General features: G+C 42.1%; 1 protein-coding gene across 1 annotated transcript in view; it reads right to left on the bottom strand.

Annotated features, from left to right (window-relative positions):
* The window catches only part of SYT17 (synaptotagmin 17), an 86,143-nt gene that overhangs the window by 31,838 nt on the left and 41,311 nt on the right, over nucleotides 1-12,994 (bottom strand). The gene's annotated exons all lie outside the window — the stretch shown is intronic.

The raw sequence follows: 12,994 nt of genomic DNA, 5'->3' as shown, positions 1-12,994 counted from the left end.
AGAAAGGACATGGTCGGGAAGTTGCTTTTTTCTTGTATTCCTTCTTGTACCTACTGGGCAGGAAAGTGACTCCAGCAGGTCACACATGGGCTTCTGTAGGTAGATCAGTTGACAATGGTACCTCTTTCTTTGACTTTTTTTTAGCCTCTGCCCCCAGTTATCCCATCTATCTCAGAAAGTTCTTGGGGCGCACAGGCGGCTCCATCGGTTAAGTGCACAACTCTTGGTTTTCGCTCAGCTCATGATCGCCCTTTCGTGAGATCGAGCCCCGTGTTGGGCTCTGGGGTCCGTGCAGAGTCCACTCCAGACTCTCTCCCTCTCCCTCTGCCCGCCCCCTGCTCATGCTCTCTCTCTCTCTCTCTCTCAAATAAAATAAAATAAAAAAATCTTTAAAGAAAAAAAGTTTTTTCTGTTCTTGGACTGCTTAACAGCAGCAACAACATACTAACCACAAAACTTGCATAATGATAACACATAAATGTGACACATCAAGTTCTGTGATCAGCACTTTATATGTAATAACTAGTTCAATCTTCATAATAAATCTGTAAGATGTTAGAATTACTCTTTTTTTTTTAAAGATTTTATTTATTTATTTGACAGAGAGAAATCAAAGTAGGCAGAGAGGCAGGCAGAGAGAGAGGAAGGGAAGCAGACCCCCTGCTGAGCAGAGAGCCCGATGTGGGACTCGATCCCAGGACCCTGAGATCATGACCTGAGCCGAAGGCAGCGGCTTAACCCACTGAGCCACCCAGGCGCCCCAAGAATTACTCTTATTTAATGACAAAACTGAAGATCAGAGCACTGAAATGATTATGTCCAAGGCCACACAGCCAGAAAAAGTGGTAGCCCTTGCATTTGGACACAGGGAGACTGATTTCAGGTAATCTGACCATTATCCTCTTCTGCCTCCCAGCAGGATGAACTGGGAGGGGGAGAACTGGGGGTCAGAACACCCTGCAGGGCAACTATGTGGCTAAGAAATCTGTTCTCAACCTGCAGTCCACAACAGAGCCCAGGCTTCCCATCTCACTGCACCAACACTCAGCCTGTGACACAGCTTGTTAAAAAATACTCATTCCGTGGCTCAGGTCATGATCCTAGGGTCCTGGGATCGAGCCCCACATCGGGTTCCCTGCTCAGCAGAAGACTTGCTTCTCCCTCTCCCTTGGCCCCTCCTTGTGTTCCCTCTCTCGCTGTGTCTCTCTGTGTCAAATAAATAAGTAAAATCTTAAAAAAAAAAAAAATACCCATTCCCTGGATAACAATACTACCACACTGGTGGGAAATTCACCCAGGGCATGATTCCTTCCACACTTCTAAAAGTACCACGAAAACATGAGGCCTCCACTTCTTTGTCCCATTTTTATTATTTATTTATTTATTAAAAGATTTTATTTATTTATGACAGAGAGAGATAGTGAGAGAGGGAACAAGCAGAGGGGAGCTGGAGAGGGAGAAGCAGGCTCCCCGCCAAGCAGGGGGCCTGACATGGGGCTTGATCCTAGCACAGCGGGACCATGACCAGAGTTGAAGGCAGATGCTTAATGGCTGAGCCACCCAGGTGTCCCTCTGACCCATTAAAAAAAAATTATTGTAAAAACTTGCAACCACATACAAATTACACAGGGGACTGTAACAAATCTCCATATACTCACCACCCAGTGGTAACAATTATCAGAATACTTCTTTTGCTAAAGGCTGCTTCATTGTGTCTTAGACTGTACTTGTCTTGGTTCATATAACAAAAATACCATACACTGGGTGGCTTATAAACAACAGAAATTTCTTTCTCATAGTTCTGGAGGCTAAGAGTCCAAGATTAGAGTGCCAGCATGGTTGGGTGAGGGCTGTCTTCTGGGTAACAAACTTCTCGTGTCCTCATTTGGTGGAAGGGACTAGGAACCATTGTGGGGCCTTATACGTAAGGCACTAACCCCACTCAGGGGGGCCCCCACCTTCGTGACCTAATCACCTCCCAAAAGCCCTATCTTGCAACACCATCACATTGGACGTTAGGATTCTAACATACGAACTTTGAGGAGATACAAACCTTCAGACCACAGCATATCTACACACTGACTTGCAAACAATTTTAGTTGAATATTTTAAACCACGTCCCAGACATGATGTCATTTTACCTGTATATCCTTCAGGGTCTATCTCCAAATGGTAAGGACATTAAAACAAATATTTTTAGCATGGGAAATTTCCAATCATATTCAAAAGAAAGCACAATAGTACAAGGAAACTCGCTCAGATTCAATTATTATCATCTCACGCCAATCTTGATTTACTTATACCCTCATTCAACTCCCCATACCATTGCGAAGTAATACCCAAACATAAAATTTTTCTGTAATATTATATATAAATATATATATGTGTGTGGGTGTGTGTATATATATAGAAGATCAGATTGATCTATGTATTTACCCAACCATCCACCAGCTATTCAGTCTTTGTCCATCCATCCATCCATCCATCCACCCACCCATAATCTCTATCCATCCCTTTCATTATCAGTCGTTCCAGCAAATTCATGCCAAGTGGCAGCTCTAGAACATAGCTTGGCACACAACAGATACTCAACGAACATGGGTTGACTAGATCCCCAGTCAAACCAAAAGATTTCTGTACTGAGTGAGCTAGTCCCCAAACAAGAAACAACCTCACACATTAACTCACAGGTTGCAAACTATCAGCCCGTAGATGTGTTTTATTTGGCCCACGTCAAGCTTAAATGTAATTGCCTAATAATTACTTAAAAATTCAAGAATCAAGATATCTCACACGTTTAAAAAAAAGAAAAAAAAAGATCTAGATTTCCTGCCTTGCTTGAAAAACGAGAAGGTCCAGCAAGGCTGGGCCCACATTCCTACCTGGCAACATCTGGTCAGAGCACAGCGTCCCCTTAAGATGGGAATTATCTCCTTCATCTAATTAGGTCCCCATTTATCCTTCACTGCTTTACATATGAGCTCACAGGTTTTTCAAGACAGAAATGGTGAACTCAGTGTCCTGAGCGATCGAGGAAATTCCAAGCCCCTATACACAGTTTCTAGGGGTTTCCCCCTTGTTCGTGAAGGTCTGGAAGATGCTGTATCCTCAGGGCCTGACCCTGCAGATATATTTATCCTGAGACAAGAAATACTGAGAATTCAGCTGGCTCCTTCCTATCCTTGTGGAGTTAGCTCAGAGCCTTCCCTGCGTCTACAACTAACCTGTGGCTCATCTCATGATATAGCTTCACAGGTAAGGATCCTAACTTGTAATTCAGTCTGCTGACCTGGTGAAAAACAGATTTGGCCAATCTAGTGTCATCAACGGTAGTTCAGGTAGAGATGGACCCAACTGAGAACAAAACAATGCAGCAGGAAATCAGCCTACAGACATAGACCAGTGGTTCTCAAACTGGGAAAATTTTGCCGCCACCACCCTCAATGTCTAAAGACATTTCAGATTGCAGAACTGAGATGGGGGATGCTACCGGGATCTAGTGGGTAGAGGCTAGGATGTGGTTCAACATCTTCCAACACAAGACAGCCCCCCCCGGCCCCCAAAACAAAGGATGATCCAGCCCAAAATGGCCACAGCATTGATTGAGAGACAAGCGACAGAAAAGAGAAAGGGGAGATAGATATCTCTTTTACAATAGAAAAAAAAGTCAATATCCGTTGACTCAGTATTTCCATTTCCAGGAACTTACCCCCCTGACATACCTCACTGTGCGTCACAATGTGCATACAAGAATAAAAATTACAGGATCATGACCTTGACAGAGTGACTGTGGGCCATGACGTGCAATGACTGGGAAGCAAATAGCCCTGCCTTCATGGAACATACACTCTGGCGGGGGAGACAGAGAGTAAACAGACTGAAAGAGACACAAACAAGGTGATTTCAGATACGGTGGAGTACTAGGGAGAAAAATCCAGCAGGGGAAGGGAGATGAGAGTTCTTTCTGGGGTGAGGGAAATGTTTGTATCTTGATTATGGAGGCAGTGACATGGGTACATTTGCCAAAGATCAACTATTCAAAATGCACAAATGTACTGTAAGCAAATTATATCTTAATAAAGTTGATTTGACATAAGCAAGTAGGGCAGAATATTATTAGCACTTGTCAAATCTGGGAGATGGGTACCTGGGGGTGTATCACTTTATGTTAGAAATATTTCGTTTAAAAACATATGAAACATTTAAAACATGTTTTAAAAAATAAATATTAAAAAAGCAAGCACAAAAACTTAGGGTAACAGAATGGTGACTGATAAGGTGCACTTAGGGGCCACCATGTCTGCCGCGGTGGTCAGGCAAGGCCTCCCTGAGGTGAGGTTTGAGGAAGGCCTGAAGGAAGTGTGGAGGGGAGGGGGACACAGGAGCATGGAGGTGGGAAGAGGGAGAAATCCAGGAACACAGTGAAGGCCAGTGCGGTTGGGGTGCGCTAAAATGTGGGTTCTGGAAAGGTCGATGGGAGCTAGAGAAAGCTGCCCAGGGGTTGACCTGTGGGAGTGTGCCCATCCCCAACCCTACAGGAGATCGTAGAAAAGGAATGAGGCCAGTTACCAGCTCTCATTGCCTAAGGAGGCCCTTGATCAAGCCCTTTCCAGAGTGGAGAGAGTTGGGCCACTGACCAACCTTCAACAAGACAGCTGTCTAGTGTCATCCCCAATTTTTCTCTTTCTGAGAAGATTGTTTTTTCATCTCAAAAAAAAAAAAAAAAAAGGGAAAGTTCTTTTCTTCCTCCTTCCCTTTGAGGGCTACAAGCGTCTGCTCTCTCCACCCCACCCCAACCCCAACACAAGCCTAGCAAGGTCTGCACGATGTATTTTTCCAGGGGAAGTTGTCCCATGGACCCAGCCCTTCTTTTCGTCTGCCACGCTTTGGGAATGATCAATCTGCAAGACAGTCATCTGTTCCTCAGGGTACAGTTGGTAGAAATAAAAAAGAGGGCTAACTGAATAATATCCAAAGGTTCACTCCTTTATTAAACAAACATTTATTCTACAGTGACTCAGTCCTAGGCACCAGGACCCCACAATCATCATAATTATGGCAAACTTTTACTGGGAAATCACCCTAGGCCAGGCACTGGTTCTGCTAAGGCTAAATCTCATTTCTTCCCCTCAACAGCTCTAGGGGCTCCCACTTTACAGATGAGAGAATTGAGACTCAGAGAAGCCAAGGACACCTCACGATCACATTCTGAGTAAAGACAGGAGGCAAGCGCAGCCTCCTTTAACTCTTATACCACATTGTTGGTAGTGAAAGCACAATGCCACCAACCATTCAATAGGGGAAGAGGGAAGATATTAGGGGAAAAAAAAAATCTTGGTGGGGAATAGGGAAGATATTAGGGAAAAAAAAAATCAAAATTTCAGTGGCCTCACACTCCCTAGGTTGGCTCTAAGAATGCCACCACACTAGCAGCAAAGAGAAAATAACAGGTATCTGATGCAGGTGTGGAGAAAGTGGGAGCCTGTGCCCAGTTGGTAGGTTTGGAAAATGGCACAGCCGCTGTGCTCCGTGGTCTGATGGCTGTTCCTTAAAAGGTTACAACCAGACTTACCATATGACCCAGCAATTCCTCTCCGTGGTATTTCTATTCTACCAGGAGAATAGAAAAACTTGTACATGAATGTTCGCGGTTGCACTGTTGGCAACAGTGGGGAAGGTGGAAATGGGCCAAATATCCACCAATGGGTGAACGGACGAATGTTACGAAAAGAAATAACATATGATACATGCTATGGTATTGTGTAGCTAAACCTTGTTAACATTAGAGTAGGTGAAAGAAGCCAGACACAAAATCTTATATGGTATGATTCCATTCCTGAGATATCCAGAACAGGTCAATCTCTGAAGACGAAAGCAGATGGGTGGTTGCTGGGATCTGGTAGGAGTGGGGCTGGGGCATGGGGGGCAGATACGGGGAGTGATCGCTTAGTAGGCACAGGGTCCCCTTCAGGGTGATAAAAATATTCTGGACAGGGCACGGTTCTATTGGGAATGTACTAAATGTCACTGAACCGTACACTCTAAAATGGTTAGATTGATGTGATGTGAATTTCACCTCAATTAAAGCAAATTATGGGTCTGCAGTATTAATCAGCCATATAAACCTGACCTAGTGCAAGACATACTGAAGCACAACCCATGCCGGTGAGGGGCACAGTTAAGGAAGCCTTCCTGGAGGAGGCCTTTAAGTCTTTAAAAATAAGTAGGATGTGTTAACTAACCATATCATGGTAATCACTTCAAAATATATACATGTATGAAATCAAGATATTGTACCTTACACTTACATAATATTATGTCACTCAGACAACTATATTCCAACAGAAGTAGGAAAGAAAAAAGATAAGTACAATTTTGTCTAGCCAATATTTCAGGGAAGGACACCCCCTGAATGAAACAGATGAAACAGAATGAGAGAATCTTTCACCACAGTCCCAATACCCTTTGTTGTTCTGGCCCTGAAGTTCTTTATTTCCTAACAGAAAGTCCCAAGTAACTTACTATTAATAATAAAGCAGGCAAGATGATTAATCACTTGGATTTCTACAATAATCAGTGAGTCTCTCCTTACAAGTAACATTACTGTCACTCATTTATAGTCTTGGTTTTTGAACATCGCTTTGTTTGTTTTTTAAATGGGAAAGACAACGCTGGCTTCACCCTTAGGCAGAACAGGTATGTGCTCTCAATGCCCCCAACCTCTATTTCAAATTAAAAAAAGAAAGAAAGAAAGAAATACATTTTTTGGCAAGAATATAATATCTGGATGTTCAGAAGTAATGGTGAAGTCATCACTATGGAGAAATTAAACCACTGCAGTTATCCTGAATGATTTATGATGGGAGGCTCCACAATTTTCAGGGCTTAGGATCTCAAGATCATATCTTTACCCAGGCCAGGAGAAAGGAGAAGGTTCTCACTAAACTCAGGGTCTTTGTCCCAGAATATGTGATACATCTGAACAACAACGTTCACTCAGACATCAAAAACTGCAGCTCTAAATAATCAGAGGGCAAAAATGTTCTTTGAGGGCTCCTGAAGACAGCATCTTCTTTGTCCTTCTTCCATAGAAATATCTGATGCTAAATTTATAAGCTGACCAGCGGCCAGATGGTAAGGAACTTAGATTATGGGAACAGAAAAAGTAGGACCATTTAGTCAGTAGCTCCCGAATCTGCTCTTCCTCCCCCAAAAGAATCACGAAATTTATGGTGATCTTTGTGGACCCCATTAAGTACTGGACCCTTAACCTTATATCAACCTGAGGGCAATTTTGCCCTCCCCTACACCTCTAGAACATTTGGCAATGTCTGGAGACATTTTTTTGTTGTCACAAGTGGGATGAAGGTTGCTACTGACATCTACTGGATGGGGGCCAGGGATGCTGTTAAAAATCTTACAAAGTACACCCTCGCCCCCTCAATACAAATGATTTGGCCCAAAATATCAGTAGTACTGAGGCTGAGAAATCTTAACTACGATTCTTTTCTTATCCGATTCCAGCCTGAACAAATGTTAATAGCAACCAAAGACTGAATTTTTCTTCAAGAGATATGAGGACAAGTCCATTCACTAGCTCAGATGAGCTTCTCTTGGATCTTCTACAGACCAAAAGAGGATAGGGCACTAGCTGTAAGCCAAAGATCAAGCTAAATTCCATCCTTTCTCTTCCTCCTTGGGCTGGTCTTCTTCACTGCAAGCAAAGACCCAAGTACCCGATACAAAACCCCTCCCAAGAAGTGGGCTCAGCTGCCCCAGGAAGAATGGACTGCTTATTCTGGGAGAGTCTCCAACTCCAAGAAGTCTCCCTTCTCCCATCCAAATTTAGTCAGATAAGGTTGGCATGTCACAGCGAGAATAATTTGGTCCAACACTCTAGGTTTATAAAAGAAAACTGAACCAGGACATTCTCTCACTTCCCTATGTAATATCCTCCATCCACGACTCTTAGAATGAAAGCCAACGTCTTTAGCCTCATCTAGAGGCATCTGGCTAGCTCAGAAGAGTATGAGACTCTTGATCCCAAGGCTGAGAGTTCAAGCCCCATGGTGGGTGGGGATTACTTAATTAAACATAAAAAAGAAAAAATAAAGAAAAAGTCCTAGCCTCATCTAACACAAGATTTATTTATCAGCCTCAGCACTACTTGGGGCTAGATCATTCTATGTTGTGGGTGCGGTCCTGTGTACTGTAGGATGTTTAACAGCACCCCTGGTCTCTACCTACTTGATGCCAGTAGCATACCAACCACCTAAAATGTCTGTATACATTGCCTAATATCCTCAAAGGCAAAATCCCCCTACTGAGAACCACTGATCTACCAGAATCCAAATAATTGGACCATGACCTCCATCTCAGACCTCATCCACCAGCCCCATCTGTCTCCTTTCTCTATTCCTTGAAAACACAAGACCATTCCTGCAGCAGGGGCTTGTACCTTTACCCCCTCAGCCTGGAAATGTCCCTTCAAACGTCACCTCCTTATCTCTGCATTCTGAGACTACCCCATCAAAAATAGTCCCCTGTCTCCCTCACTTGAATGCTTCTTCTCATTTTATTTCTTATTATTTATTTCTTATTATTAATTTATTTCATTTTATTTCTTTCTTTCAAGGCACTTTGTCCTTACATGATGTTTTCTTGCCATCCACGAAGGCAAGAACAGTATCCAACTCTCCATCACCATGTCCATAGCGCATGGAGCAAATTCCATCCAGATGACCATGACAACAGGCTACTCGGGGAGGAGCAAGATGGCGGAGGAGTAGGAGACCTAAATATCATCAGGTCCCAGGAGTTCAGATGGATAGTTATCAAACCATTCTCAACAGCTACAAACTCAACAGGAGAGAGAAGAGAAGAGCAGCAAATCTAGGAACAGAAAACCGATCGCTTTCTGGAAGGCAGGACGTGGGGAGAAGTGAATCAGAGCCAGCATTCAGGAAGACAGACCAGGAGGAGGGGCCGGCTCCCAGCAAGTGAGAGAGCAGCGGAGCACAAAATCATAACTTTTAGAAGTCTGCTCCACTGAGGGACGTCACTCCAGAGGCTAAGGGCGGGGGGGGGGGGGGGGGGGGGGTTCCTCACGGGAACAGTGTGGTCTCAGGACCCGCAGAGATACAAAAAGACCGGGGGTGTCTGAGTGTGGCAGAGCTGCCAGGTATAGGAGCACAGAAGCCCGTGGCAGAGATGGGGGCTCTCAGCTCGGGGTTACCTTTAACCATGATCCACGGCACAGTCGGGACACTGCTCTTTAGGCAGGGTCCCCCCCCCTCAAGACAAGTGACAGATCTGGGGAGACTCACCTTCCTCCTCTGGGAGAAGCGCTACAGGAGCGAGCTGCAGGGATCTGCTGGGTTTGGGAGACTCCAAATGGAGCCGTGGGGCAGAGATAGAAATGCTCGGTCACAGGTTGGGTGAGCTCGGAGTGCGACTGGAGACCACGGAGAAGGGGGAGGGATTGAGTGCTTTTCTCTGAGAGCGCACTAAGAAGTGGGGCCCCGAGCTCTTAGCCCCTACAGGCTGAAGAACGGGAGGCCGCCATTTTAATTCCCATCCTCCAGAGCTCTACGGAAAGCGGTCAGGGAACAAAAGCTCCAAGAGCGAACCTGAGCAGATTACTTAGCCCAGCCCCTGGCAAGGGTGGTGCAATTTTGCCTTGGGCAAAGACATTTGAGAATCACTGCAACATGTCCCTCCCACAGAAGATCAGCAAGAACATGGAGCCAAGACCAAGTTTACTGATCAAAGAGAACTGCAGAACTTCAGAGAAACGGGAAAGCAACACACAGAATTCATAGCTTTTTCCCCACAATCCTCTAGTCTTTTAAAGTTTATTTTTAAGATTTTTTTCTTATTCTATTTTTAATTTTTCCTCTTTCCTATTTGAACATTTTTATTTATTTATTTATTTTTTTTTTTTTTAAGATTTTATTTATTTATTTGACAGAGAGAAATCACAAGTAGATAGAGAGGCAGGCAGAGAGAGAGAGAGAGGGAAGCAGGCTCCCTGCTGAGAGCCCGATGCGGGACTCGATCCCAGGACTCTGAGATCATGACCTGAGCCAAAGCAGCGGCCCAACCCACTGAGCCACCCAGGCGCCCAGGAGGGGCTGAACATTTTTAAACTATTTTATTTTATCAATACCTTTTAAAAAAATCTTTTAAAATTTTCATTGTTATAGTCATATTTTTATCCCTTCATTGTATTTAACCTTATTTTTGGTATACACATAGGGGTTTTTTCTTTAAAATTTTGGGATACAATTTCTTTTAATAAATCAAAATATACCCTAAACCTAGCACATGGCTTTGTTCTAGTCTCCAGCCTGATCACATTTTTTCCTCTTTTTTTCTTTTCTTTTTTTCAACCAACTTCTTATCAATTCCTTTTTTACAATATTTTTAAATTTTCATCTTTACAGTGCTATTCCATCCTTTCATCGTGTTTACCCTTATTTATATATAAGTAAGGTTTTCTTTCTTTAAAATTTTGGAAGGTAATTTCTTCTTTTTTTTAAATTTCTTCTCACAGACCAAAATACACCCAAAATCAAGTCTGTGACTCTGTTTTATTCACCAATCTAATATATATATATATAAAATTTCATATATATATATGTTATATATACAATTATACAAACCAAATATATATTTCATATATATATATATGAAATTTCTTTTCTTTTTTTCCCCCTTTTCTTCTCCCCCCTGGTTTTGAGTCTCTTCTGATTTGGTTTTGTATATTTTTCTGGGGTCATTAGTATGCTTTTAGTATTTTGTTCTCTCTTTCATCTATTCTTATCTGGATAAAATGACAAGGTAGAAAAACTCACTCCAAAAAGAAAGGGAACAAGATGCAGTACTGATAGCTAGGGAACTAATCAATATGGACATTAGTAATACATCAGAACTAGAGTTCAGAATGATGATTACCAAGGTGCTAGCTGGGCTCAAAAAAAGCATGGAAGATATTAGAGAATCCCTTTCTGGAGAAATAAAATCCCTTTCAGGAGAAATAAAAGAACTAAAATCTAACCAAGTTAAAATAAAAAAAGTTATTAATGAGGTGCAATAAAAAAAAAATGGAGGCTCTTACTGCTAGGATAAATGTGGCAGAAGAGAGAATCAGTGATATAGCCGACCAATGATGGAGAATAAAGAAGCTGAGCAAAAGAGAGACAAACAACTACAGGACCATAAGGGGAGAACTCGAGAGCTAAGTGATACCATAAGACAAAACAGTATTAGAGTAATTGGGATCCCAGAAGAATAAAAAGGGAGAGGGGCAGAAGGCATATTGGAGCAAATTACAGTAGAGAATTTCCCTAATTGGGTGAAGGGAACAAGCATAAAAATCCAGGAGGCACAGAGAACCCCACTCAAAATCAAAAACAGGTCCACACCCTGTCATCTAATAGTCAAACTTAGAAGTCTCAATGACAAAGAGAAAATCCTAAAAGCAGCTTGGGACAAGAGGTCTGTAACATACAACAGTAGAAATATTAGATTGGCAGTACAGAGACCTGGCAGGCCAGAAAAGTCTGGCATGATATATTCAGAACACTAAACGAGAAAAGCAGGCAGCAAGAATACTATATCCAGGTAGCCTGTCATTGAAAATAGAAGGTGAGATAAAAGGCTTCCAGGATGAACAAAAACTAAAAGAATTTGCAAACACCAAACCAGCCCTACAGAAAATATTGAAAGAGGTCCTTTAGCAAAGAGACAGCCTAAAAGTAATAGACCAGGAAGGAACAGAGACAATACACAGTAACAGTTATCTTACAGGCAATATAATGGCACTAAATGCATATCTTTCAATAGTTACCCTGAATGCAAATGGGCTAAATGCCCCACTCAAAAGACACAGGGTATCAGAATGGATAAAAAAAAAAAAAAAACAAGACCTATTGATATGCTGTCTACAAGAAACTCATTTTAGACCCAAAGACACATCCAGATTTACAGTGAGGGGGTGGAAAGCAGTTTACCGTGCTACTGGTCATCAAAAGAAAGCTGAGGTGGCAATCCTAATACAAGATAAATTAGATTTTAAGCCAAAGACCATATTAAGAGATGAGGAAGAACTCTATATCATACTTAAAGGGTCTGTCCAACAAGAAGATCTAACAATTTTAAATATCTATGTCCCTAACATGGGAGCAGCCAATTATACAAACCAAATCATAACAACATCAAAGAAACACATCAACAATAATATAATAATAGTAGGGGACATTAACACCCCCCTCGCTAAAATGGACAGATCATCTAAGCAAAAGATCAACAAGGAATAAAGGCTTTAAATAATACACTGGACCAGATGGACATCACAGATATATTTAGAACATTCCATCCCAAAACAAGTGAATCCACATTTTTCTCTAGTGCACATGGAACATTCTCCAGAATAGATCACATGCTGGGTCACAGATCAGGTCGCAACTGGTACCAAAAGATTGGGATCATTCCCTGCATATTTTCAGACCACAATACTTTGAAACTAGAACTCAATCACAAGAGGAAAGTTGGAAAGAACTCAAATACATGGAGGCTAAAGAGCATCCGACTAAGAAATAAATGGGTCAACCAGGAAATTAAAGAAGAATTTTAAAAATTCATGGAAACAAATGAAAATGAAAAAACACAACTGTTCAAAATCTTTGGGACATAGCAAAGGCAGTCCTGAGAGGAAAGGATATAGCAATACAAGCCTTTCTCAAGAAACAGAAAGGTCTCAAGTACACAACCTAAACCTACACAAAAAGGAGCTGGAGGAAGAACACCAAAAAAAACTTAAACCCAGCAGAAGAGGAGAAATAATGAAGATCAGAGCAGAAATCAATGAAATAAAACCCAAAAGAACAGTAGAACAAATCAATGAAACTAGGAGCTGGTTCTTTAAAATAATTAATAGGATTGATAAACCCCTGGCCATACTTATCAAAAAGAAAAGAAAAAGGACCCAAGT

Source organism: Mustela nigripes, chromosome 11 (genome assembly GCF_022355385.1).
Source record: "Mustela nigripes isolate SB6536 chromosome 11, MUSNIG.SB6536, whole genome shotgun sequence".
Taxonomy (NCBI): Eukaryota; Metazoa; Chordata; class Mammalia; order Carnivora; family Mustelidae; genus Mustela; species Mustela nigripes.
Note: the sequence above shows the minus strand (reverse complement) of the source record. Positions and strands in the feature narration are given on the sequence as shown.